Genomic DNA, 25,925 nt, shown 5'->3' with positions numbered 1-25,925 from the left:
CAGATGTAATATTATTGTGAGGATGTAATATGAGGTGGTAAGGGTAAACTCTAAGCATTTTTCCTGCATCCTGGGATTGAAAGTATGGTAGTCATACTTTCCATTAGCTACACAATTGACACACAGTGGATTCTCATTACATCTGTGATAGAGGCCAGAGTGGGGAGTTTGGATTTCATGTAGTAGGCAATGAAAAGCTATCTTATCTCCTAAACATAGACATTTATGCCCAAATGCCCATGATTGGATCTAACTATAGCAGCAAAATCTGTCAGCTGGAGGCATAAAGGCCAGTCAAAGAGCTGTTGCAATAATCCAAATGAACAAAGTCAAGGACCTGGTTAAAGAGAAACAATTAGATACCAAAAGAAGGATAGATTCAAGAGATTATTCGATAGAATCTGGTAGATCGTTTTCCTAGAATTGATGGAGCTTGAAAATTAGCTTCAGTGTATCACTGTGTCCTCAGTATTTCCCCTGGTCCCCAGTACGGGGCACTGGGAGCTGAAATAAAGCTCCACTGTGAAAATTGTCAACAGAGGTGTGGTCAGCTAAGCGTTTCCACTGGAGAACTTTCTGAGCAATTCCTTTCCAGTAGGTGTGGATTTCAGCAAGATGATATTTCTATCTGCATTTGCTACTTTTCTTGGAGGCAAACTTTATAAAACCAGGAAGATCTGCTTTCAGATCAGGTGATCACTTATTATCCAAGTTTTAATCGTATTAGGTTTTTTTGTTTGTTTGTTTGTTTGGTTTTTTTTTTTTTAGGCTGTAAATCTGATGTCAATTGCAATAGATCTCAGCAAAGGAAGAAGGGGAAGAGAAGTCATACCATATGAGAAGCAATTCAGGGAGGATTTTCTAGAGATAAATATTTGTAATGTAATTATAGATCTGTCATCAACACCACTATAATTTCCTGTCAATCACCACACTGATGATAGGATCTTATCTTCCAAGGTATAACTCTCGTTCACTGCAATTATCACCAGATGAATCTTCGAAGATGCACAAAACCCCCACTTAGAATTATTTTCAAGTGGTTTTGAAAACTGATATTCCCATGCCAATGCCCACCNTCTTGAACCTTCAATTCAGTCGGAAGCTCTAGTGTCTTTCTGATGAGAACCTCCTTTTCCTTACACTGACTTATTCAGGTTTTTCTCTCATCTAAGAAAAGAGCTAGGCACCAAGAAAACTAAAATTGGCAAAAGATAATGTTGTGCCCTGGAAAGGGCCAGAAGATACATACTGGCTATAAAGCAAGACATGATGTCAAGAGACAAAACGAGAGAGATGGCCCAGCACCAGATGTTAACGGCCTCTGGCTGCCACTCTTAAAAATGCCAAATGCCAGCCTGCAACCACACAGAAATTCTGATAGGCTTTCAGGCAAGGACTGGCATGATCCAATTTGTGTTTTTAGAAGCACCACTCCAGGGGAGGTGTGGAGACAGTTTGGAAGCTATCTTCATAGTTATTGCGAAAGACAAGGAAGGCGGGAAGTAATGTAAGAAATGTGGAAGAGGCCACTGCAGTCGTAACTAATGTTGGCAGACTATCTAGACCATGGCATGCAGATTTTTCCGAGTCGGATCCATTTATTCCCAAAGTTATATCTTAAGGGAACAATCCAGAGGAAAGTAATTCCCCTTAAGTTGGATTTTTATTGCCAGGCTTTAACAACTCTGCATTTTCAGGTTAGTAGGCACAGAACACAGAAGTCTCTTCCCTTGCAGACTCACAGGAAGTCTGCACAAAGCATGCCGGGATGGATACATCTGAAATATATAATCATTTTTATCCTTGGACTCATAATCAAGGAGCAGTGTTACCTCACACACAAAGGGAAATTATGAAAACTACAAAAAGAAATTAAAGGTGGCTCTAAAGCAGATTAAAAATTAATGACAAGAGAAATCAAATTCCTTTTGTGGCCCATCTTCCTCCACCTGCAGCTAGCTCTAAATAACACTGCTGAAGGAATCACATTAGTTTCTAATTTAAAGAGACTTCTTCTAGCAAAGTAATCAGTAAACCTCCAATGACACCTGTCTCCAACAACCTTCTAATTTTTCCAAGTGGGTAGGAGGGGTCGCAACAGTCAATGTGCCCTGACTTTTGCCTGGCAATTCGGAGAATTGCATGACCTTTGCTCTTGGAGAGGAAATTGCAGTTTTTAAAAGCACATCTACGGAAAGAGCTTGCCATTCAGAGTGCAATCATTACCTGCCAGGTCACTGCTGTCATCTGTCTCCAATAACATTGATTTCTTGGAAGAAATGACAATAACCAAGCAAAATGGTTGAGAAGATATTTTGCCAAAACATAATGTACCCAGCTGCAAACACAGCCTCTATTACTTGTCATTAGTAACTTACTTCCTGTCGCTCTACCTGGTTATACTCAAGACCATAAATGCTACAGAGGGATAGCTATTTATTTGGTTTTCATTTTGCTCCGATCTCTTTCAAAGAAACAAAACAGGATTTGTATCTTAACTAGCCATTAACCACAAACAGACAACAACAAAACCTCCCTGATCTTCAGTTTCTCTTCACTAAGTACTAATGTCTCAGGCAAAGGGCAACTGGATGAGCAATCTGCAGAAATGCGTTTGAATGGCGATTGTGAGCAGTGTGATTAGGGATGCCTTTTTGTATGCCTCAGTTTTCTGATCTGTAACAGTAGCATAACTGCACCCAGATGTAATATTATTGTGAGGATGTAATATGAGGTGGTAAGCGTAAACTCTAAGCATTTTTCCTGCATCCTGGGATTGAAAGTATGGTAGTCATACTTTCCATTAGCTACACAATTGACACACAGTGGATTCTCATTACATCTGTGATAGAGGCCAGAGTGGGGAGTTTGGATTTCATGTAGTAGGCAATGAAAAGCTATCTTATCTCCTAAACATAGACATTTATGCCCAAATGCCCATGATTGGATCTAACTATAGCAGCAAAATCTGTCAGCTGGAGGCATAAAGGCCAGTCAAAGAGCTGTTGCAATAATCCAAATGAACAAAGTCAAGGACCTGGTTAAAGAGAAACAATTAGATACCAAAAGAAGGATAGATTCAAGAGATTATTCGATAGAATCTGGTAGATCGTTTTCCTAGAATTGATGGAGCTTGAAAATTAGCTTCAGTGTATCACTGTGTCCTCAGTATTTCCCCTGGTCCCCAGTACGGGGCACTGGGAGCTGAAATAAAGCTCCACTGTGAAAATTGTCAACAGACGTGTGGTCAGCTAAGAGTTTCCACTGGAGAACTTTCTGAGCAATTCCTTTCCAGTAGGTGTGGATTTCAGCAAGATGATATTTCTATCTGCATTTGCTACTTTTCTTGGAGGCAAACTTTATAAAACCAGGAAGATCTGCTTTCAGATCAGGTGATCACTTATTATCCAAGTTTTAATCGTATTAGGTTTTTTTGTTTGTTTGTTTGTTTGGTTTTTTTTTTTTTAGGCTGTAAATCTGATGTCAATTGCAATAGATCTCAGCAAAGGAAGAAGGGGAAGAGAAGTCATACCATATGAGAAGCAATTCAGGGAGGATTTTCTAGAGATAAATATTTGTAATGTAATTATAGATCTGTCATCAACACCACTATAATTTCCTGTCAATCACCACACTGATGATAGGATCTTATCTTCCAAGGTATAACTCTCGTTCACTGCAATTATCACCAGATGAATCTTCGAAGATGCACAAAACCCCCACTTAGAATTATTTTCAAGTGGTTTTGAAAACTGATATTCCCATGCCAATGCCCACCGGTGGGGATCATCCAAAGGTCTTTAAACCTATTCCTGTGTGGGTGAGGGTTAGCTGTAAATTGTCAGAAACAGATGTTGGTGTTTCCACCACGTTCTGCCTTTTTCTGACACAACTCGCCTGAATGATCAATTTGGGAAAGAGGTGAGGAATTTCAGTTAAAAGGTCCCATACAAGCAAAACTTTGAAAGGTTCATTCAAATGATTTTTTAACATAAACATGCTGGAACCTGCATTTAAACCCCAGTTCTTTAATTTTCTCAAATGAATCTCTCTGTAAACTCTCCCTTCTTTTTTATCCCAATGCTGCAGTCATTATCTATCACCTGGACTACTTAACAGGTTCCTAAATTATTCTTTTTTTGCCTCTAACATGTACGAATCCATTTACTACTTTTTTTTTTTGCCAGAATTCAAAAAAGTTGTCACATAATTCATTTGTGTAAGAGGCTCATATAACACCTTACTGGCCTCATGATTTTGTTTCAACTATCCATCTTTTTAATGGGCAAAAAAAAAAAAAAAATGATTACGATACAGTGTCTGTCTTCAAGTTAGTAAAGCCTAGTGGTAAGATTCCACATGTTGACACATTTTTTTTTCCTGTTCACTTGTCTAAGGGTTATTATAGCTACCTATCTATATTCCTTCCAAACTCCTAAGGAGAGAACACCAGTTTTTATCTCTGTAAGTCAAAAAATGAGGTGATACAGGAAGAAATCTCTGAGCTAGATCTTGAACAAATAGTTTAAACTTCTGTTCATCAGGGAAACAACAGCACAACACACAGAGATTGTGAACTCATCAGCATGTTCAAGAAGGAGTAAATATTTTAATTAAGCCTTGGAGGGTGTCCTTTAGAGCCTGGTGTAGTAGTAAATTAGGTAGGAACCATTTATCAGGGTCACATGCGAAAAGATTTTGCAAGCCAACATAAAGGGTGTGTAACCTCAATGGGTACAATTCAGGCCTTATATGCATTGTATAGAACTCAGTCTGACTACAGCATGGAGAATTCATTGAGGAGAGAGAGAAATCAGAATGACTCAAGAGGCATTGAAAGTAGATATTCTTATCTATTTACGTTGTCCAGTATCCAAAATTCCCTCCCACTCTCATTTTAGAGAAATTCCCTTTCTGTGAAATATTCTATGAAAGAGAATATTCCAAAGACGAAGTACATCCTTCCTGATCTAGAATCTGAAAAGGGGAAAAACAATCTTTCTCCTTTTTATCCCACTGCAGTCAGAGCTCAATTTTAACATAAGCTTAGCCATTGAGATTCTCCCACCTGGAGTCTGAATCTGAAATGAGCAAGGCACATAGTGTTAAAGGAGCAATTAAGATCCACTCTGAACTGGGGAGTCATGGAAGCAATGTGGTAGGAATATATCGTTGGTGGTGGTGCCTGCAGCTGGAGAGTACTTTTGGAAGCTCATTGTTCTGCCCTCTAACTTACCCAGGCTTGCAGCATCTTAACAGTTTGGACCAACAGACACCATTTGTCTAAATTCTTTTTTTTTTTTTTCTTAATGTGGACAATATTGCTTTCTGTTGCTTGCACCCATGAACCAGGAGCAAATGAGAGTCCCCACAAAGCAGCGGCAATATAAAACAAGGGGCATATTTGTAGCACAGGGTTCAAAGTAAAATAGACCAGATGACCTGGCTTCCTGTATGCATTATAAGCATGACATGCAATACTGTATCATTCTGAAAACTACATGTAGCTTTATTAATCCTTGTTCTTTCTCATTCTTATACACTGAGCAGGGCCATGCTTAAAGGTTGCCATTGTATCCAATGGATGTTGCTTCTTCATGGTGCTCGGTGTGCTTTTCCTCAATAAAGGTTCTAGTTACCTACATGTGATTCCTGGTAGTAGGAGTGTTGGGTGGCTCTCCATGAAATGCTAAGAACTATGGAAATGTACGTGAATGTACAATTGGCTAGTTAGGAGATTTCACTGGAGAACAGAGGGCAACCATGTGGGAAAGAAATCTTGGGGAGTGGTTAACTGTGCATTGCAGTGCTTATGCTACGGAATAGTGAAGGAAGGATAAGTAAGTGAACAGATAGAAAAACCAACCACATTGGATTGTGACTGCTCGGTGCTTTAATGGTACCAGACCATGGGGGAGACATTCCGGAACTTTGCTGGGCCTGTGCGGTTGAGCACTTTGCTCCCCTCCCCCTCCACGCCTCCGACCCCAACCACTGCAAACTAATTCAATTAGTCATTGCAGGTTTGATAGGCAGATTCTCAACCACCTTATCTATTCTTCAGGCAATGGTGATTTGGGGAGGAGACAAAGGAACCTTTTAGAGTAAGAGTTAAGGAGATGATTTTATTTCCAAAGGCTTTGCAGAAACCTAAAAAAAGGCTCAGACCTTTGCAACTGTGCACAAAGCAGGCAGAGCATGAGTGAGCACTAGTCTAGCCTGTCCTTGGCCCTACTAAGTAGCATGTTGGCACAAGCTATAGGAAATATGTCATACATTTTGCTCATCTCCCCTCTCATCTTCAACATCGTCCTTTGTGTTTACTTGACACTAAGTTCCAAGAACTATGCTAAGACCTTTATATGCATTATCTTGTAGAATCCTCAAAATATTCCTAGGAGTTGATATTATTATTGTTTCCATTTTATGCATAAGTAAACTGAAGCCAGGTTTGACTCCATAGCCCACCTTTTTTTTTTTTTTCCTAATTTTATGACAGGGTCTTCTAAAGCAACAGATTATTAAATTGTTCTAGGAAGAGTCAACTCGTTACTTCAGAGAGTATTCATGACACAAAACCAAAAACCAAGTTTCTCTTTCATTTTCATGATTTTTTCAATCATACACTTGCAGAGAAGTGAGAAAATGGAAAACTATCATTATCTGAAGAAGAATATTCTAATTCAGACTCAAGAGTCTTTTCTCCAGTCAATAGCCCCAGGCAAAATCACTAGCCAACAACATATCATTTGAGAGACATGTGGTATCTTTAACAGAGTTTACTACAATGAATACAATCTTCTTCCTTCAAAATGAAAACTTAATTTGAAATTGACCCCAAAACTGCATTTGGTCTTGCAGACCTATTGACTTTGGTTTAACATATGTTATCTTATTCCCAGGAAATGGTTCCCGTCTTCTATACTCTGTGAGAACAAGAAGATAAGGATCCTAAAGGAGGAGGTCTAATGTTACAGAGGGACACAAAAAGGAGCTCAAATCCTGTTACTCTAATATTGTTAAAATCACTATTCTTAAACAGAATAAATGTATTAGCCTACATGCTCATGCAAACATAATAAATAGCTCCAGAATGCTTTGTAAAGCACATCTCCAGAAGTGATGTACTCTCTAATGGTGATGGAGCTCATTGCCATCAGTCATGTGGCATGCTCATGAAGGGCATCCAAATTTTAATTAGCTTATGCTAAACGGCTTTAGTATCAATTTAGGCAAAATGCAACACTTGGTAAAATTGTTTGGATGGTCGCTAGGAATAATAACTCATAGAGCAGAATCACCAAGAGAATAATGTTTCATCAAAGGACACTGATTCTGATAGAAATCAGGAAAACGTCTGGAAACAGGACAGGGCAAAGAATAAAAAAAAGAAAGCATTTGCAAATACAGAGGTAACAATTTGCTGTCCCTTCAGCATGAGCAAATTAGAGGCATCAATCTCCCATGTGAGAGAAAATAATTAACACTCAAAATAATCGTGCACATACCAGACACACACACATTCATCATACTTGCAATAAATGTGATTGTATAAAGACATACTACACCGTGAGTTCTGCAAGCATAAGTACTGTATTATATTCATATTTCTATTAATCATGCTGCTTTGGATAATAATATGCTTCCCACTGAGGATTTCACATGTGCAAAAAGCCTAGGCTCTGCACCCAGAGAGGGCAAAATTCAAATTATGGCTCCACAACTAGTTACTAGGAGTATATGGTTTTGGGCTAGTTACTTCACTCCTCTGGTGTTAATTCATAAAAGTCTTAACAGTTGTTGGGAATAATCAAGAAGAAGAAAGTGAATGGCACTGTCTCTGCTCTAATAAGTTCCGTATAATTAAAACAGTGCGTGGAAAATAATTATGCTTAAAGATGAAAAGTGTACACGTGTGAGTATGCATTGTGTTCTGAATCAGTGCACCCAGTCTGTTTTTACTATGTACAGATTGTGCGAAGAGTGCAACCCAGATTATTTCTCTATAGGCTGATTTCCTCCATCTGGAAAATGAGATAATAATACTATTGATCTAATTTTGTATGCGTATGTGGAGTGATTGATGTATATGTCATTTTTATTCTAAATATCTCTATTTTGGGAAATTCTATAGTAACCCCAAGTTCAAGGACTATTTTAAACTTGCCTGTAGGAGTTCTTGGGTGGGGAATCCATCTCTTGAATGCAGCAGATGCTTAATAAATAGATCAGATGCTGGAGGGGGGAAGATAAAAAGATGAAAAGATTTTGTGGTGTCTTAAAAAGCTCAGAGTTATTAGAAGATCCAGCATGTCTTAGTACAACAATTAGCAAAATATTCATGACCGAAGTGTGATGGAAGCACAGAGCAGAGGCTTTTGACATGGGTACAATTAAAGATTAGGTATTTTCAAGGCAGGGAATAACATTCAGAAATTGTTCTCCAGCGGAGAACATTGGGGTATTCTCATGAGATTGTGAAGTGGGGTTTGACTAGATAGGTGGATGTGAGCAGTACCAAGGCTGAAAATTATGTGAAGCAGGTTTGAAAGGGTAATTTTTTATTGTGGCAAAGACATTTAACATTTGATCTAGCCTCTTACATTATTAAGTGTGCAGTACAATATTGTCTACTACAATTTGTAGTTTGTAGGGCAGATCTCTAGGATTTATTCATCTTGTAGAACCGAAAATTTATACCCATGGCACAATGTCTCTCCATTTGTCACTCATCCCCCAAGCCCTGGCAACCACCATTCTACTCTTCGCTTCTCTTAGTTTGACTACTTCAGGTGTCTCACATAAGTGGAGTCATGTAGTATTTGTCCTTCTGGGACTGGCTTTCTCCACTTAGCATAAAGTCCTCAAGGTTCACCCAGGCAATTGCATATGACAGGATTTCCTTCTTTTCAAGGCTGAGTAATATTCCATTGGATGTACATACTACATTTTTTTTAACTCATTCGTTGGTTGAAGGACATTTAGGTTGTTTCCATATCTTTTTTTTTTTAAGATTTTATTTATTTATTTGACAGAGACAGCGAGAGAGGGAACACAAGCAAGGGGAGTGGGAGAGGGAGAAGCAGGCTTCCCACCAAGCAGCGAGCTCGATGTGGGGCTCAATCTCAGGACCCTGGGATCATGACCTAAGCCAAAGGCAGACGCTTAATGACTGAGCCACCCAGGCGCCTCATGTTGTTTCCATATCTTGACTATAGTGAATAGAATGTAAAATGGTTCAGACACTATGGAAAATAGTATGGAGAGTCCTCAAAATATTAAAAATGAAGGGCATCGGTTTTTTGTTGTTGTTAAATATTTTATTTATGTATTTGAAAGAAAGAGCGAGAGAGAGCATGGACATGGGCAGAGGGAGAGAGAGAAACAGGAAGCCTAAAGTGGGGTTCGATCCCAGGACCCTGAGACCATGACCTGAGCTGAAGGCAGACACTTTACCGACTGAGCCAGCCAGGTGCCCCAAAATGAAGGGCATTGTTAAGGAGCTTTTTGTTGTTTTGTACTCTGTGGCTTCTTCTTTATTTTCTGGATCAGAGCAAGAGAAAAAGCACAAGCAAGAGAGAGTGAGAGAGATAGGGAAAACAATGACAGACAGAATGAGAGGGAAAGAGAATGGCAGGGAGAGGGAGAAGGACAGAGAGGGGCAGAGAATGAATGAATAATACTTAATTCACTGCATAAGGATCATCATTGCATAAGCACATCAGGTTCCTGAAATTAAGTTGCATCTGAACTTATTAGCCATGGGGAAGTGGAAAGGTTCTCTGTGCTTTAGTTTACGCACCCCTAATGAGGGTATAACAATTGTACTTCCATGTGCTCTTTTGATGGTCACATGCGATAAAGCCGGTCCATTATTTCTGTGATGCAATTTAGTCTTTACAAGGTCTTTTCTCAAGTGCTATTATTATTCTACACCTGCTTGGGTATATTTTGTAATGGCAGAGACCAGCCAAAATATCCATCAAAGGTTTCCTTTTGCCTGCACGAGGAGTTAAAATATGACCACTGAGATTGCCTGCTGAGACAATCAAAACGAATATTTACTTAGGCTAGTAATGATCAATGTCTTCTGAGTAATATGGAAATTGAGTTCAACACTCAGAATAAAGCCGAGGCTCTGAAAGGAAGCAAAACAGTATTAGCTAATGTACTCCCCCACATAATTGCTTGTCTTCTGCTGCAATTTTCACAATGCAGGGATCATTTATGTGCACTTATACATTTTACTGTTGACTGCATGGCTGTACAACACGTCGGGGAAAAAGGAAGCCACAGTAATAAGAATTCATCAAACATCCACACTTGCTCCTTTAAAAAAAAAAAAAAAAGCCTCTAAGGAGAATCTTAACACCAAACCCATTTATGAGCTGTCAGAAACTGTCAAAGACAAAGCCTGGAAACTGGAATTGGGGCTGAGTTCAGCTCTTGCCTCAGCTCCCAACTATTCAGGGCCCTTAAGCAAATTACTTCATAAAATGTCTAGAGGGAGGAAAAGAGCAAGGAGAAAAGTGTTATACTCACTATTGCACAAAAGGAGTTAAGGAACTCCTCTGTAAGAGGTCATTGCCTCTTACTGTGAAACAGGGAGCCCTAATCCATAGAAGATAGACTGGTAGGTTTGCTTCAAACCTGCGTTTAGGAGACATGATCCAAAGCAGTTGATCAAGAGTAGAGCAGAGATCAATGAATTAGAAACCAGGGGCACAGTAGAGCAGATCAACAGAACTAGAAGCTGGTTCTTTGAAAGAATAAACAAAATAGATAAGCCACTGGCAAGAGTTATCCAAAAGAATAGAGAAAGGACCCAAATAAATAAAATTATGAATGAAAAGGGAGAGGTCACAACCAACACCAATGAAATAGGAAGGATCATTAGAAACTTTTATCAACAGCTTCATAAGGTCTCCAAATCAAAGTCTCCTGAAGATTCTCAAGAAGGGCTGGCATCAGAGAGGTAAGGGGCCTGGAGCACAGCTGTTCACTGCTCCCCACCCCTAACTTGTTCAAATGGAACACTGGTATTATTGGGCAGTACTGTTAAATTCATTTAACAAAGATATCAGAGTGCCTCCTCCTTACAACCTATGACATCATATGTGCCCCAATATTTAGTCCTGAGCCATGTTAGGACAGAAAGTTTGAAGGCACAGAAAGGTCAGTGGACATTTTACTTTTGCTGATTCTTTCATATGACAGGATTCTTTCATATGTTGGACCCTATTAAATTAGTTACTTATCCTAACAAAATGCATCCTATTTCATAGTCTTGCTGATAGCACAGGGTAGGTGAAACACAGAAGGACCAAAACAAAGAAACGGACTGCAAGAAAGGGTGCTTTTCATTTTTTATGTTTTTGTTTATTCTGTACCTGGTTCCCTATGAACAAATTAACGCATTAATGTAGGGCATTATGCTTACTATTTAGAAAAAAAAAAGCATGTGAATTAAAATCATTTTAGATGTCAGGCAATCCTCAGCAATAAAACTAATTGAAAAATATTTTTTCTTGGCACATGGCAGCAAGCAATGAAAGACTGTGACCCCTGCAAGAGAGAAAACAAATGAGGTGAGCCCTAAGATTGTCCCTATTTAATGCCTGGAGACAGTTTCTAGGCCATGGTGCGGTACGAGGAAACTCAGTCAAAGCCCAGAAGATTCTGTGATTTGAGGACAACTGAGAGACTTAGCAGGCCAGGACAAGTAGGGTGTGCACAGAACAGAGAATAAGAGAGAAGAGCTTACAAAGACCAAGAACTCCAGAGGTCACAGAGGGTCCCTCTCAAGAATTTAGCAGGAACTGATCAGAACACATGTGGGGATTTTACTCAAACCAAAGGAAAGTATCTGAACAAGACCAGAAGAAATTGCATGCAGTAGACACACAGAGTCAGGAACAGTGCCTATGGCAAAGCCAGAGAATCTTCTAATTCACTGACTATTGGTAGAGAGGCCATGCTTCAGTCGTTGGGGGTGGGGGTGGGGGTGAGGGATATTTTCCAGTTTCAGAAAACATAGGAGGAAAATGTATGTGCATGTACTAACCCAGGAGTATACACAGATCCATAAACATCTCTGTATGGCACCATTAAAATCTATAGTAAGCTAAAAATGAACCCATAGATTTTCTAACTCTAATTTAAAACAAGGTCATTTTAGCCTTTCCCCTGGCGTGTCTGTAACCTCCCACTCCAACAGTGAGAAATCGGCTGGCACCATGTCACAGCTAATCGTTCTGTTCCACTAGACGAGCAATGGTTTCAGAACTGTTAATGGTACCCCCAAGGGGGAAGAATGATCAACTAGAGTTACAATGCTTATGTAGAGTTCCTATAAGCATGACTTTCACAGACTTCATTCATTTCCAAAGTTACTTAGGTCAGCACCTTTTCCCACACCCACTTCACGGAGATTGTTTTATACATTGTAATACACTTAGAATCAGTTGTAATAGTCTGCATAGTCTGGGATTGCCTGTATCCTAAATGATTTTTTTTTAATTTGCTTTCATTAAGGTTTGATCTTTATGCTGTAAATTTCTATGAGTTTTGACAAATGTATAGCATCTTCTATCCACCATTACAATATCATTACAGAATGGTTTCCCTGCACTAAAAACTGACACCTTTATAATATCATGATGCTTTTTTTTTTTTTAATCCCTAATAGCTTTCCTTGTTCTGAAGCCTGCTTTGCCTGAGGTTAATACACCTACTTGAACTTTTTAAAGTACGGGGTGATGTGTGGAAGTGTTGAATTACTGTACCGCACACCTGAAACTAAAATAACACTGTATGTTAACAAATTAAAATAAAAACTTGAAATAAAAAAAAATTATGTTATGTTAACATGGTATATGTTAATGTATTTTTGTACCTTTGACTAATCTTAGTCGTCATATTTAAAGCACATGTTTTATAGACCACATAGGTTTGGGACATTTAAAAAAATCTATTCTGACAAGCTCTGACTTTCAGTTCAAGCACTTGAACTGTTCACATTTAAAGTGATTATCACTATAGTGGAATCAATATCTACCGTATTTGTAACTAGTGTTTCCTAAATGTGTTACTTCTTTCTTTTTCTCCTTTTTTTTTCTGCTTTGAGAATCTTATATGACTCCATTTTATCTCCTTTCTTAGCATATCAATTATACTTCTTTATTCAAAATTTTTGTTGATTTCATTAGAGTTACCAAATACATTTTTAACTAATCTAACTTCAAATACCACCACACTAACAGAGCCTTCTCATTTCTCCTATCTGTCCACTGATTTTGCTACCATTTATTTAACTTATGAATATACTATAATCCCATTGTTACTTTCATATTTTTAAACAATTATATTTTAGATCCATTAAGAAGAGAAAAAAAGTATATTTTTTAAAAGATTTTATTTATTTATTTGAGAGAGAGCAGAGCAAGACAGAGAGACAGTGAGCACAAGTAGAGGTGAGGGGCAGAGGGAGAGGGGGAAGCAGACTCCCCGCTGAGCAGGGAGCTTGATGGGGGGCTCGATCCCAGGACCCTGAGAACATGACCTGAGCTGAAGGAGGACGCTTAATTGACTGAGTCACTCAGGTGCCCCAGAAGTAAATATTTTATTTTACTTTCATTTATTCTTTCTCCAACAGTCTCCCTTTGTTTATGTAGGTCTGAGTGTCCAGCGTGTATAATTTTCCTTTGCCTGAGGAACTTCTTTTAACATTTATTGCAGGTAAGTTTTGCTGGCAATAAATGCCCCCAGTTTACATTTGTCTGAGAGTCTTCATTTCTCTTCACTTCTGGAAGATAATTTTGCTGGATATAGAATTCTATTTTGTTGGTTTTCTTCTTTCCACAATGAAAGTAGATCATTTTTTTTCCTTTATTTTCATAATGTCTAAATTTTTGTTCTTGTTCCCCTGTAAATAAGGTGTTCCACACACCCACCCAGCCACTCCTGGTTTCTTTAAAGATTTTCTCTGGTTGTCTGCAATTTGAATGGAATTTAACTTGTATGCATTTTTCTTTCTTTTTTCTTTTCCTTGATTTTCTTTTTCTTCACTTGAGTTTGGGAAGGTTTTATTGACCTATCTTCTAGTTCACTGCTTTTTCCAGATCATGCTGAGTCTACTGATAAACACATTGAATGCATTCTTCCTTTCTGTTAGTGTTTTTGATTTTTAATTTCCTTTTGATTCCTTTCATTTTCTCATATTTTTGATCTATTCTTGCATATTTTCTACTTTTTCCGTTATAATGCTTATTACTTATAGCTCTTTTAAATGTCCAGTCTGATTATTCTAACATGGTCATATCAAAGTCTGCTTCTGAGGCATGTTTCCTGTAGCTACAGGGGGCAGGGACTTATAAGACTGTTCTTTTTTGCCTTTTGGACTTTTTTTTTTTTTTTAAACCAGGGAACTGGACTAAATAGCCCTTTAATGTGAAGATTTATGTATTTCTGTTAATCTGGCTATAAGTTTATAAATTGGCCAATCTGCTATTGCTGTGTGTCACGAATGCCTCAAAGTCCTCTGATTTCCTTGTTTTCATCCCTATTCTTCACCTGGGACTTCCCTAAGTACTCCTTCTCAGAGAGATCATGTGTTTTGCCACTCTATCAGCTGTATCTCCTGTTAAAGGAGCCAGGTTGCTGTGGTAGTAAAGTGTGGAGATCAGGAGCATTCTACAATCCTTCAATTAAATCTTATTTATTTAGTGTGGCCGTGCCTTGATGTATGACTTTCACAAATGTATCTGTGGTGTTACAGGTTTTTGTTTGTTCATTTCCCGTGCTCCCCGCTCTTTTCCTTGGCTTTAGTGTTTCCATGATATTTTCCTGAAACCCTGACACTAGTTGACTAGTTTGCCCTGTTCGATGATACAGGAAAGCCATAGGGACTGGATGGGGAGGAAGTCCCTTCTTCCAGCACAGATACAGTTCTGGCAAAGTCTTGCAGCTAATGAGTAAGCCTTTGTGGTGGAGAAGGCTGTGAGTAAATCTTACAAAGATCACACTTCCCACTATGGTACATGAGCCACAAGGGAATCTTTCTTGGTTTTTCACTATGAGAATCTGGAAATAAAATCCACACAAGTGTGGAGGTTCTTCTAAAACTGTCCCCGCCATAAAATTATCTCTGCCACCCGCGTTCACATCCAGATCCTAGCAACTGGTCAAAATGACCATTTAAATGATCCTGTGACTTTGATGGCTCCAGCAATTCTGCTCCAGTTAGGCAGATATCTGTTACTTTATCTCTCTGGGTAGTCTATCCCTCCATATTTCAGGGTAGTGGTTTCCTCTGTGGCTTCAGCTGTCCTATGGGTCCAGTACAAACCATGAGATTTCAGTTTCTCCAGGATTTCCTGTTATAAGAATGGAAGTGAAGACATCCAAGTTCTTTACAAATTGGAGCTAAAACAAGTTTCCTTTTTTCTTAAGATAGTCATTCTTGTGTAAAGTTTGACATTGACAGTTTTTTTTCTTTCTCACAACTTCATAAATATACCCTTATAAAAACATTGATCTAAAAAATTGATTGCTTGTTTATTTCCCAAATCAATAACTGCACTGTGAAAAGAAGACAAGGGAACAAGGAAATGCTTCTTCACCACTTATGACGAATGTATCTACTCTTGCATCATCTATCCTTGCAACTCCATATAGAGACATTTAATGAATTGAATGGCTGAGATACCATTTTCTTTAGGCTTAAGAAAAACAAGAAAAAAATGTGTGTTGAAGCAAAATTTTTGAAAGTGAAAATTTTGCTCTTCCTTTTTTGTTTGTTTTCTTTTTAATAGACTCTAGAACCACTTCCTTCCCTTATTTAATTCCCTCCTTTGGAGGAAATATACTCTGAACCACATGGACAGAGCTTATAATTGCCCATATATCTTTCAGTGGAGATTAGGAATGCTGTGATTGTGGCTGTTTGCTTTGTATTCATTCAGACGTGCTAAGTCAACAGCTCTTGTTTTTTGTTTTTGCTTTTTAAGTAGGAAACACAACAAAATTTGTGCCTTATTTCATATTTTTATGGTCTTTTTAGTTTTTGCTCAGTTGTGCATCAAATACTCATAAATCAAGCAAGGTTACATGTTAACCTGCTCAATTAAATACCAAGAAAAAAATAAAGCAACGTACATACGTGTGTGTAGATGCATATGTGTGTTTTAGATAACACCTGGTAAGAAGCACTGAAAGTTTTCTAAATGTGTTGCATAGATGGTAGAGTAGTTATAGCTATATTGACATTTTTAGAAAGGACATGACCACAAAATTAGGAGTTGATCTGACTTTTGTCTCCCTCTTATTTCACATATGTGATAATACTGCAGTAAAACCTTTCATCTATATGCACCTATATCTATATGCACCAATACATGGGAATACTCAATAAAAATGAGTTCAGTGAACTGCAGTCTTGATAACACATGAGATGTTGAGGCCTCTCACTTAAAATTGGCCATTTGACTTGCAAGTCTTTTCCTGCTATTCTGCTGAATTCACATAATATCTGGCTCCCTCCTTTACTTCTCTAGGGCTTAATAATAATAATAATAATAATAATAATAATAATAATAATTAAAATAAAAGAAGAAGAAGAAGAATGCTGCCCAAGACCACAATACAGGAAAAGTATAACACTCCTAGACATTCAGGTTAATGTAAGTAAATGATGGACACCTTAGTTGGTTTAGACAATAATGCAGGTAAATTATAGCTGCTTACAGTAGACCCAAACTCACCCTCTTTCCACACTATGATATCATGTCCTTGCTTTTGAACTTATGTTTAGATTATTCAGTGTTTGCTGCTATTGCTACGGCATGATATTAAAAACTATGGCCCTACCTTAAATTTCTACTTCTATTTTTCAGTTCAATTCATAAATTAAAAAAAATTTTTTAGATCATTAAATTTGAAATTTGGAGCTTTCAGATGAAATTGAATTTATTTGGAAATCTACATAAGAAATAAGGAATTTCCTTATAATTTTCCCATTAAATTATAAATCAAGTAGTGATTTCTTTAGAAATACAAATCCTATTAATATTATTTCTGGAAGCTAGTAAGCTCATTCAATTAGTTTGGGATACATTCTAAAAATGTAAGTTGTAATCTTTTTTTTTTTAAGTTAAGCTATTTGAACTCTTATTAGCAAGATTAACTAAGCAAAAGGATTAGATAATGATCATGTTCTTATCAATCCAGATCATTTTCTCAAAATATCAATAAGCCATTTAAGAAAATATCCTGAACTTTTTTATTACCTACCTCCAAAAGGAAAAAAAAAGGGAGAGAGATAGAACATTTAGGTCAGTTTCATTCTGTATTTGGAAAAGGAATAATTGTCACATCATATTGGAAAAACAAAACGTGGAATCTAGTATTAGGCATAATATATTTTAAGTCTCAGCTTTTCCATTTAAATTGGAGGGAAAAGTTGAAACTCTCTGAAACTCAGGATTCTAACTCTACGAATAGAAATATAATAATGTCTATCTCAAAAGGCAGTTGCAGGAATGAAATGGGGTAATATAATTCAAATGCTTTATTTAGTGCTTTGCCCAGAGTGGACATCTCATATGTTTATATAATCATTTGATTATTCATTCATTCAATAAATACTTGTCAAGTCTACAATGAGCAAGCACTGCTCTAGGCACTGGGGTAAGTTGTAAAGAAATCAGCTAAAATACTGCTCTCAAATAACTTCCATTCTAGAGGGGAGGCAAATGATAACAAATATGTGAAATATATAGTGTGTTAGGTAGTAATAAAGACTAAGAAGAAAATGCAAAGCAGGGAAGGGAAACATTAAATTTGAGGGTAGTGCCAAATAAAATACAAGAAGACAACTGAATTTGAGTTTCCAATAGACGACACACTTTTTTAAAGTATCAGCATGTCTTGTGCAATATTTATGCAATATCGGGGCACACTTATGCTAAAACATTATGCTTGTTCACCTGAAATTAAAATTTAACTGTGCATCTTGTTTTTATTTACTTAATCTGGAAAGTCTACTATGAACAGAAATTTCAAATGAGATTGCAAGAGAAAGTGCCTTTTGAGCAAACCACTGAAAGAAATGAAGAAGCCAGGTAAGCATATCAGAGAAGAACATTCTGAAAAGAGGGAAAAGCAAGTGCCAAAGCCCAGAGTATGCTGGGTTGGAACATGGTGGCCAACATGGCTGGAGGTAGGAGAACAACTCCAGAAGAAAAGGTCACAGATAACAGGGTATCTGAAGCAATAAGGCTTTGTAGGTCAGAGAAAGGATTTTGTCTTTTATTGTGAGTGAGATGAAAAGCCATTGAAGGATTCTGAGCAGAGAACTGGCACAATATTTCTTATGGTTTAATGGGATTACTCTGGCTGCTATTTCAGAGTGCTATTTCAGGGAGACAAAGACAGAAATGGAGAAGTCAGGTAGGAGCCTCTTACAATAATTTAGGCAAGAGATGGTGGTGGCTTGAACCAGACTGGTGGCAGCTGGGGTAATGGCAAGTGGTCAAAATCTGGATATATTTTGAAGACAGATGAGACAACATTTGTAATGCACTGAGTATTGAAAGTGAGAGAAAGAAAGCAGTACAAAAGTACTCTAAAATTTTTGGCTAGAGCAACTAATATTTGTTTCATCTACCTTTTCTTCATATGTGGTGGAGGCCCAATGATATACATTATATATTAGAGAAAAACTATACAATGGCTTTATATTTTTGTCTATTTTTATTAAGAGGGGAGTATTTTTCTTCATATGGAAATAAACAACAACAAAAAAAGAGATGTGGCTTGGGAAGAATGAAATAATGGGAAAAGCATTTTCAGATCTTTGCCACAAAATCCCTTGTAGAAGGAGAGACCACTTCTCAGTGCATATAAATAAAAAAAAAATCAGCATTATAGTCAATAATAAGGAAAGAAATATAGTTAAATCTGGGTGTTGTTACTGAACTTCCTTCTCCTTTCATTACAACCACAGTTTACTGACTTTTTTTTTTTTTTTTTTTTTTTTTGAGAGAGAGAGAGTGAGCAAGTGGGGGAAAGGCAAAGGGAGAAGGGCAAAGGTTGAGGCTCAACGTGGGCCTCAATCTCACAACCCTGAGATAATGATCATGATCTGAGCCCAAATCAAGTTGGGCACTTAACCTACTGAACCACTCAGGCGCCCCCTATTGACTTCTTTGAAGAAAACTGTTTGGTATATGTGACTAATGTCTCCAAAACAAAGGTGAAAACATGCATTATTAGAATGCTGCTTTCCACCACCCCATATTTTGTTTGTCTGTTTGTTACACCTGGTCTTTTGCCTTTCAGAAGATTAAATAAGTATTTCAAAGAGTGGATTGTTTTCCTGAGAGATCTACTGTTTCAGGGGACCAGCATTATAATGGACTGAACAATGATTTTGAAAAAATGCCAGCTACATCACATATGGGATTTGTGACTTTGGACAGACGTAATTTCTTTGAGTCTCAGAATCTTCATCTATAAAGTGGATATGATACCAGCTACACTGTAGTTTCCCTGACAATGAAAAATGATAAAGTGCTTACATTTTATATCAGAAAGATTGGTGTGTGAGTAATTTTCAGTGAATAATAGATTTTAAAAAATCTTTGTTTCTTCCTTTTGTGACATAAAGATTGCAGTGGATGTTTGCCATTTTTTTGACAACTCAAATCTATTTTATGTTTGTAAAATTTTAGACTTTGTAAGTCTCAGCGAAGGCGGAGCTCACCTCCCACAACTGAAGTTAAAAACTCTAGACCCTCGTTTTTGCAATTTCACTGCAGTTAGCACATAAGCTGAAAACCTAAGTTCAGCAATTCAGCTTCATCTGGCCAGACACTGAGAGGGGATCTAGGAAAGCCAGTCAGAAAAGAGTACTTTGTGTTAGCACCTAGTCCCCAGCAGTGTCGGGATACATTGCCATGTCTAGCTCTTACCAGTTATGATTTTGGCTGGGCTACTAACTATGTAAACTTCAGCCTGGAACTCCAGCATTTGTAAAACTTTTGGAGCTACCAGTGTCCTATAGGGAATTCCTCTGTGCTTGAATCCTCAACTTTGGCTTCTGTTGCTTTGAGTTAAAAAAAAAAAAAAATCATGGGGCGCCTGGTTGGCACAGCGGTTAAGCGTCTGCCTTCGGCTCAGGGCGTGATCCCAGCGTTATGGGATCGAGCCCCACATCAGGCTCCCGCTGTGAGCCTGCTTCTTCCTCTCCCACTCCCCCTGCTTGTGTTCCCTCTCTCGCTGACTGTCTCTATCTCTGTCCGAATAAATAAATAAAATCTTTAAAAAAAATCATTAGGATTTTGTTTATTTTCAGAAGGTATCTGTCTACTTAACACTTTGTATTACGATGAGGGATGCATTGATAATGGCTACCAAATTCCCTCACCAATCTAACTCAACTCCTCCGGACCTAGGCATATGAAATGCTTCTCATTTAAGCTCATGGAGATAGTGAGTGCTACTTTATTAACTGCTATAATGTAAAAATTGCCCTATGGTTTAACCACATCCTGTTTTAATAGGTCAATGAAGCAACTCTCTGCTAAGAAGGTAAAACGATCTTATTGATCATTGTTGCAGTCAGCATAAATTACACTGTGCATATTTAATAAAATTACCCTCTTTGAAGAAGTCTAGAATAGAGAAAAAAACACTCATTCAGAACCTGCTTCAAATCCTGACTCTAACACTATCTCAGGCTAAGATTTATAAATGAATTCCCCAATAAGCAGAGTTAAATTAACATATATAATGAATCTGAGGGCAAAAATATATTATAGACTGCTCGTAAAGTTTACCGACCCATACCGATACAGAGTGGGAGTGAAGAGTTCACCAAGGAAGGTTTTTGGGGAAATGACATGGACAGAACCATAAAGAATAACAGGCAAAAATTGGACAAAGACATTACAGGTAGTGAAAATGGTATGTGCAAAGACATCAGAAGTTTGAGTGAAAGTATGTGCCATGGAGAATTTATGTTTTTGTAAGAACGGCACATAAAATTCAGGTAGGAGAGTAGTGAGGCATAAACATGAAGGGTTGACATAATCTAAATCATGACAGCAAGTGCATGGTGTGCTAAGGAATGGGTTTTCATCTTGAAGATGATGTGGAACACTGAATAAATTTTTATTGAATATTGACAGCGTTTTATATGCATTTGTTGAAGAGCATTTTGTGAGAAAGGAACATACTGTTATTGTCTTGTAGGATATAATCAAGTCTTCAACTACCATCCTTGCAGTTGTATTCATGAATGAATCAGATTTCATAGATACTTGAAGTAACAAGTAGTTGAATGTGGGTCATGAGAAGAATGGAGGAGGCAGTGGTGACTCAACTGATAGTTTTTTAATTCATTCATACGTGAGTTTGGATCAGGTTTTGACTCAGGAAGATCAAGTTCAGAAGTAGAGGGGAGATATTTCTCTTTCCCTTCTTCTGTAATACCAATCAGTACATTTCATCAACAGAGTGCAAATAAGTCCCATTAAAGCATTAGCTAAACCTTATAAAGCTAAAGTCAGAATTTAATAAAATAACAATGAAATACTTGGCATAGTGTCGATAGCATAGCTAAGCACATTAAGTATGTTTGATCATCTTCCTCCTGATATTTAAAGGACAAATGTTAAAATATGCTTCCTTTGCCATTGAAAACCTAAATTTCCCCTATAACATATTAACAGGAAAGATTTTCCAATGAGGTTAAGCATAGTGATTGAATAGATTGAACACTTCCTAAGGCAAGTGGTTACACCTATCTTCACAGGTGAGCACAGGCCAGGGCACACAGTGAGCAACATATATAATTGGCAGAGCTGAGTAACTGAATCAATGAATAAATGAATACATAAAACCATGAGTTGTATGCACTCCCGGAAACTGAGAACTTTCTTTCTTTCTTTCTTTCTTTCTTTCTTTCTTTCTTTCTTTCTATCTATCTATCTATCTATCTATCTATCATCTATCTAACAGAGAGAGAGACAGCCAGCGACAGAGGGAACACAAGCAGGGGGACTGGGAGAGGAAGAAGCAGGCTCTCAGCGGAGGAGCCTGATGTGGGGCTTGATCCCAGGACTCCGGGATCACTCCCTGAGCCAAAGGCAGACGCTCAACAACTGAGCTACCCAGGCACCCCTGAGAACTTACTTTAATGTCATAGTCTTATTTCACGTCCTAGTTTGGTTCTCGATGATCTTTTATTTAATAAACTTGTATATAAAGGTATTTGATATAAACATACACATGTTGACTTATTTATAATCATCAATCCATTTATTTCTAACATTTTTGAGATCTCAAAAATTACTATGATACCATTTACAATGCTATTCCTTTGCCCTACAAAAGGCACTAATTATAAATGTATCCATGAGTCTAACTACATAACTGAGGGGGAAAAAAAAAAATAAAACTATTCAATTAGTTGACCTCATGAAGAAAAAGACTGAGAACACCAGTAAACTTGTGCCAATTTGCAGACATATTTTAACTTAACGTGCAAAGCTGTTTATTGGAATTGGTTATTTTATGAATAGACATGGAACCAGGTAAGAAAATCTCATTTATCTGTTTCTTCATTTCATATACCTGGAAAGTGAAAAATCATCAATAGTTAAGGGCTGAGATATAAAGTAAATCCATATGGAATTCACAGTTGCCTTGTATACATTATAGATCTATTTCACCAGGTCTTTATATTTAATACACTTTAATCATAGTGGTTTCTACATTCCTAAAGTCTTTGAAGGACCAACAGGATAAGTGATGTTGAAATACCCAGAAAACTGTAATTTCCTCACCTGCAAACAGTAGAGAGTAATCCTTCACCTAGGAGGATTAATGTGATATGATCTCCAATATACCTTATTAGATTCACTCTTAAGGGATACAGAGAAATGAGTGAGCTTCTCCAGGGTAGGAGCCATGTTTGATTCTCAGACAGGACCACAACACAAAGTCAGTTGACAAAGGCAAAACTGTTTAGATATGTATGTACATTCAAGGTCTTCTTCCCTTCCCTAGAACTTAAGGATGTAGAATTAGCCTGCTCAACTATTACTTAGACAGTTGTGGCAAGCAGAAAACATGGGTAGAAATACAGAAAAACAGACTTTTCTTGGAATACCTAGACAGAGTAAAATAACTTACACCTACCTGAGTTAGCTCTTCGTCCTTTAAATTTTCAATGACTGCTCCAGGGACAGGGAGGGAAAAGAAAGACTGTGTATATAACAGTTTTTTAAGAGACAAATGGTAAACAAGATATGAGGTTTATGTGTGTGTGTTGTGTGTCTGTATATGTATATAGCAGCTATCTTGCAATGTATACATTTTTTAACATAGATATGAAAATAGTATTTTAAAGGTATTTTGTTTTGGTTTCCACATAACCTTCCATACAACTGTACACTTGTGCAAACTCATGTATCCACATATTAACTCCTAAACTGATCTCTTCTTTTTTCCAAAATATGCAATAAATTTCTTTCAGGCAAAGGTTGCCCCATATTAAAATGCAAATGCTTCTTCGACTTGTCACTTTTTAGGTTTCATAAGTCATATGGGTATTTTATTAAGGAGTAATAATGATTTTTTTTTTTTTTTTGAGAGTGAGAGAGAATGAGAGAAGAAGCTGGGGTAGGGTAAGGGTGAGAGGGAGAGGGAGACAATCCCAAGCAGGATCCATGCCCAGCACGGAGAATGACATGGGGCTCAATCTCAGGACCCTGAGATCATGACTTGAGCCGAAATGAAGAGTGAGAAGGCAGATTTCTGACCCACCCTCAGAAATTTTTCTAATTGATGTGAAATTCACATAATATAAAACATTCACAATGTATGAAACCACCATCTCTACCAAGTTATGAAACATTTTAATTACCCCTTGGATTATTAAAAATAATTGTACTGTGGTTAAAATATAAATAAAAAAAATGTGTCATTTTAAACATTTTAAGTGCACAATTCAGTGGCATTAATTGCATTCACAATGTTGCACAAATATCACCTACCTCAAAAATATTTTCATCACCCTAAACAAACACTCTGTACCTACTAAACAATGGGCTTCCCATTTCCCCTCCACTCAGTCCCTGGTAACCACTAATTTATTTCTGTCTCTCTAAGTTTGTTTAATCCTAGATATCTATATAAGTGGAAATGTATAATATCTATCCTTTTCTGCCTGGCTTATTTCGCTTCTAATGTTTTCACAGTTCATCCATGTTGTAGCATATATCAGACCTTCATTCCTCTTCATGACTGAATAATATTTTATGGTATAGATGTTACGAACTGAAGATTGTGTCCCCTCAAAATTTATGTATTGAAACCCTCTCAACCCCAAAATGTATTCATATTAGGTGAGGCCCTTGGGAGGTACTTAAGATTAGATGAGGTCATGAGCATAGAACCCTTGTGAATGGCTTTAGAGACCTCTTGGGAGTCATGAGAGAGCTTCTTTCTTCTTCTGCTTTCTGCCACCTGAGGACACAGGTAGAAGACAGACACCTATAAACTAGGAAGCAGGCTCTCACCAGACAGAATCTGCTAGCTTCTGCCAATCTTTACTTCCAGACTCCAGAATTCTGAGAACTATTTTTTCTTTTAGCCACCCAGTCTATAGTATTTTTGTTATAGCCACCTGAACAGTCTAGAGTAGTAAATAGACCACCTTCTGCTTTTTCATTCATCTGTCGATGGACTTTTGGGTTGTGTCCACTTTGGGTAATGGCAACAATGCTTCAAAGGACATTGATGTAAGTATCTGTTTAAGTTTGGAAGTATACCCTTTTCTTATGTTTTTTGGGAGAGTTTAAGAAGAATAAGTATTAATTTTTTCTTTCAGTATTTAGTAGACTTCTCTTATAAAGCTATCTGGTCCTGGGATTTTCTTTATTTGACAACATTTATTACTAATTTAATCTTCTTATTTTTTATTAATCTATTCAGGCTTTCTATTTTTTCCTGAATCAATTTTGGTGGGTTTTGGAATTATGGGAATTTTTCTGTTTCTTTTAGGTTTTTCAGTTTGTTCGCATAAAATAACTCATAATAGTCCCTATGATAATTTTCTGAGGCATCCATCCTAAGGTCTCCTCTTTTATTTCTGATTTTATGTATTTGAGTCTCCCCCCCCTTTTTAGTCCAGTTAAGGGTTTGTTTTACCTTTTCAAAAAAAATCAACTCCTGATATTCTTATTGTCGAAGGCTGTAGTAGTCCATGTGTTTGGTGATTTTTCCAGACTATTTCTGCGAAGACTATACTCTGTCATGTGTGGCCACTGAATTCTCTCTTCTTTAGCTAGTGTTCAGCTAGTATTTTGACAACGATTTCCTTGTGAAGAGTTCAACAACCAACAATTCCAGCAAAACAACCAACCAAAAATATCTCCTAGCGTTTGTAGTCTGGCTTGTACTAGAATATCCTTAGGCTTGTACTAGAATATCCTTAGGCATTTAGCTAGACTTGTTCTAAGACTAGAGATTGGCGTAAGGAAAAAGCTTAAGGACTCCTCAGAAATTCTTGTATACTGGATGCTTTTGAATGTCCTAATATCCCAAAGAATTCCCCAGCTTTTTCTCTGGTGTCCTATAGAGTCTATTGTATGCCACATCCATACTCTTTTGTCCCAGGCTTCTATGAGTTTTTAGTTTGCCGAGAAATGTTCACTGCTTTTTCTGCAGGAGTTCTAAGATCGATGAAACACAGGCAAGAGCCTTGCATCCATCTTTTAGGTAGCCGCAGTGATGAGAAGAGATATATACAATAATCTGTGAATAATGTCTGTTCTGCTCCCAGCAGAACCAGGAATCAAGATCCCACACTGGGAATTTGGGCTGTGACTTTCAAGACTGACATCTCACTGGTGGGG

Source organism: Ailuropoda melanoleuca, chromosome 12 (genome assembly GCF_002007445.2).
Source record: "Ailuropoda melanoleuca isolate Jingjing chromosome 12, ASM200744v2, whole genome shotgun sequence".
Lineage (NCBI taxonomy): Eukaryota > Metazoa > Chordata > Mammalia > Carnivora > Ursidae > Ailuropoda > Ailuropoda melanoleuca.
Note: the sequence above shows the minus strand (reverse complement) of the source record.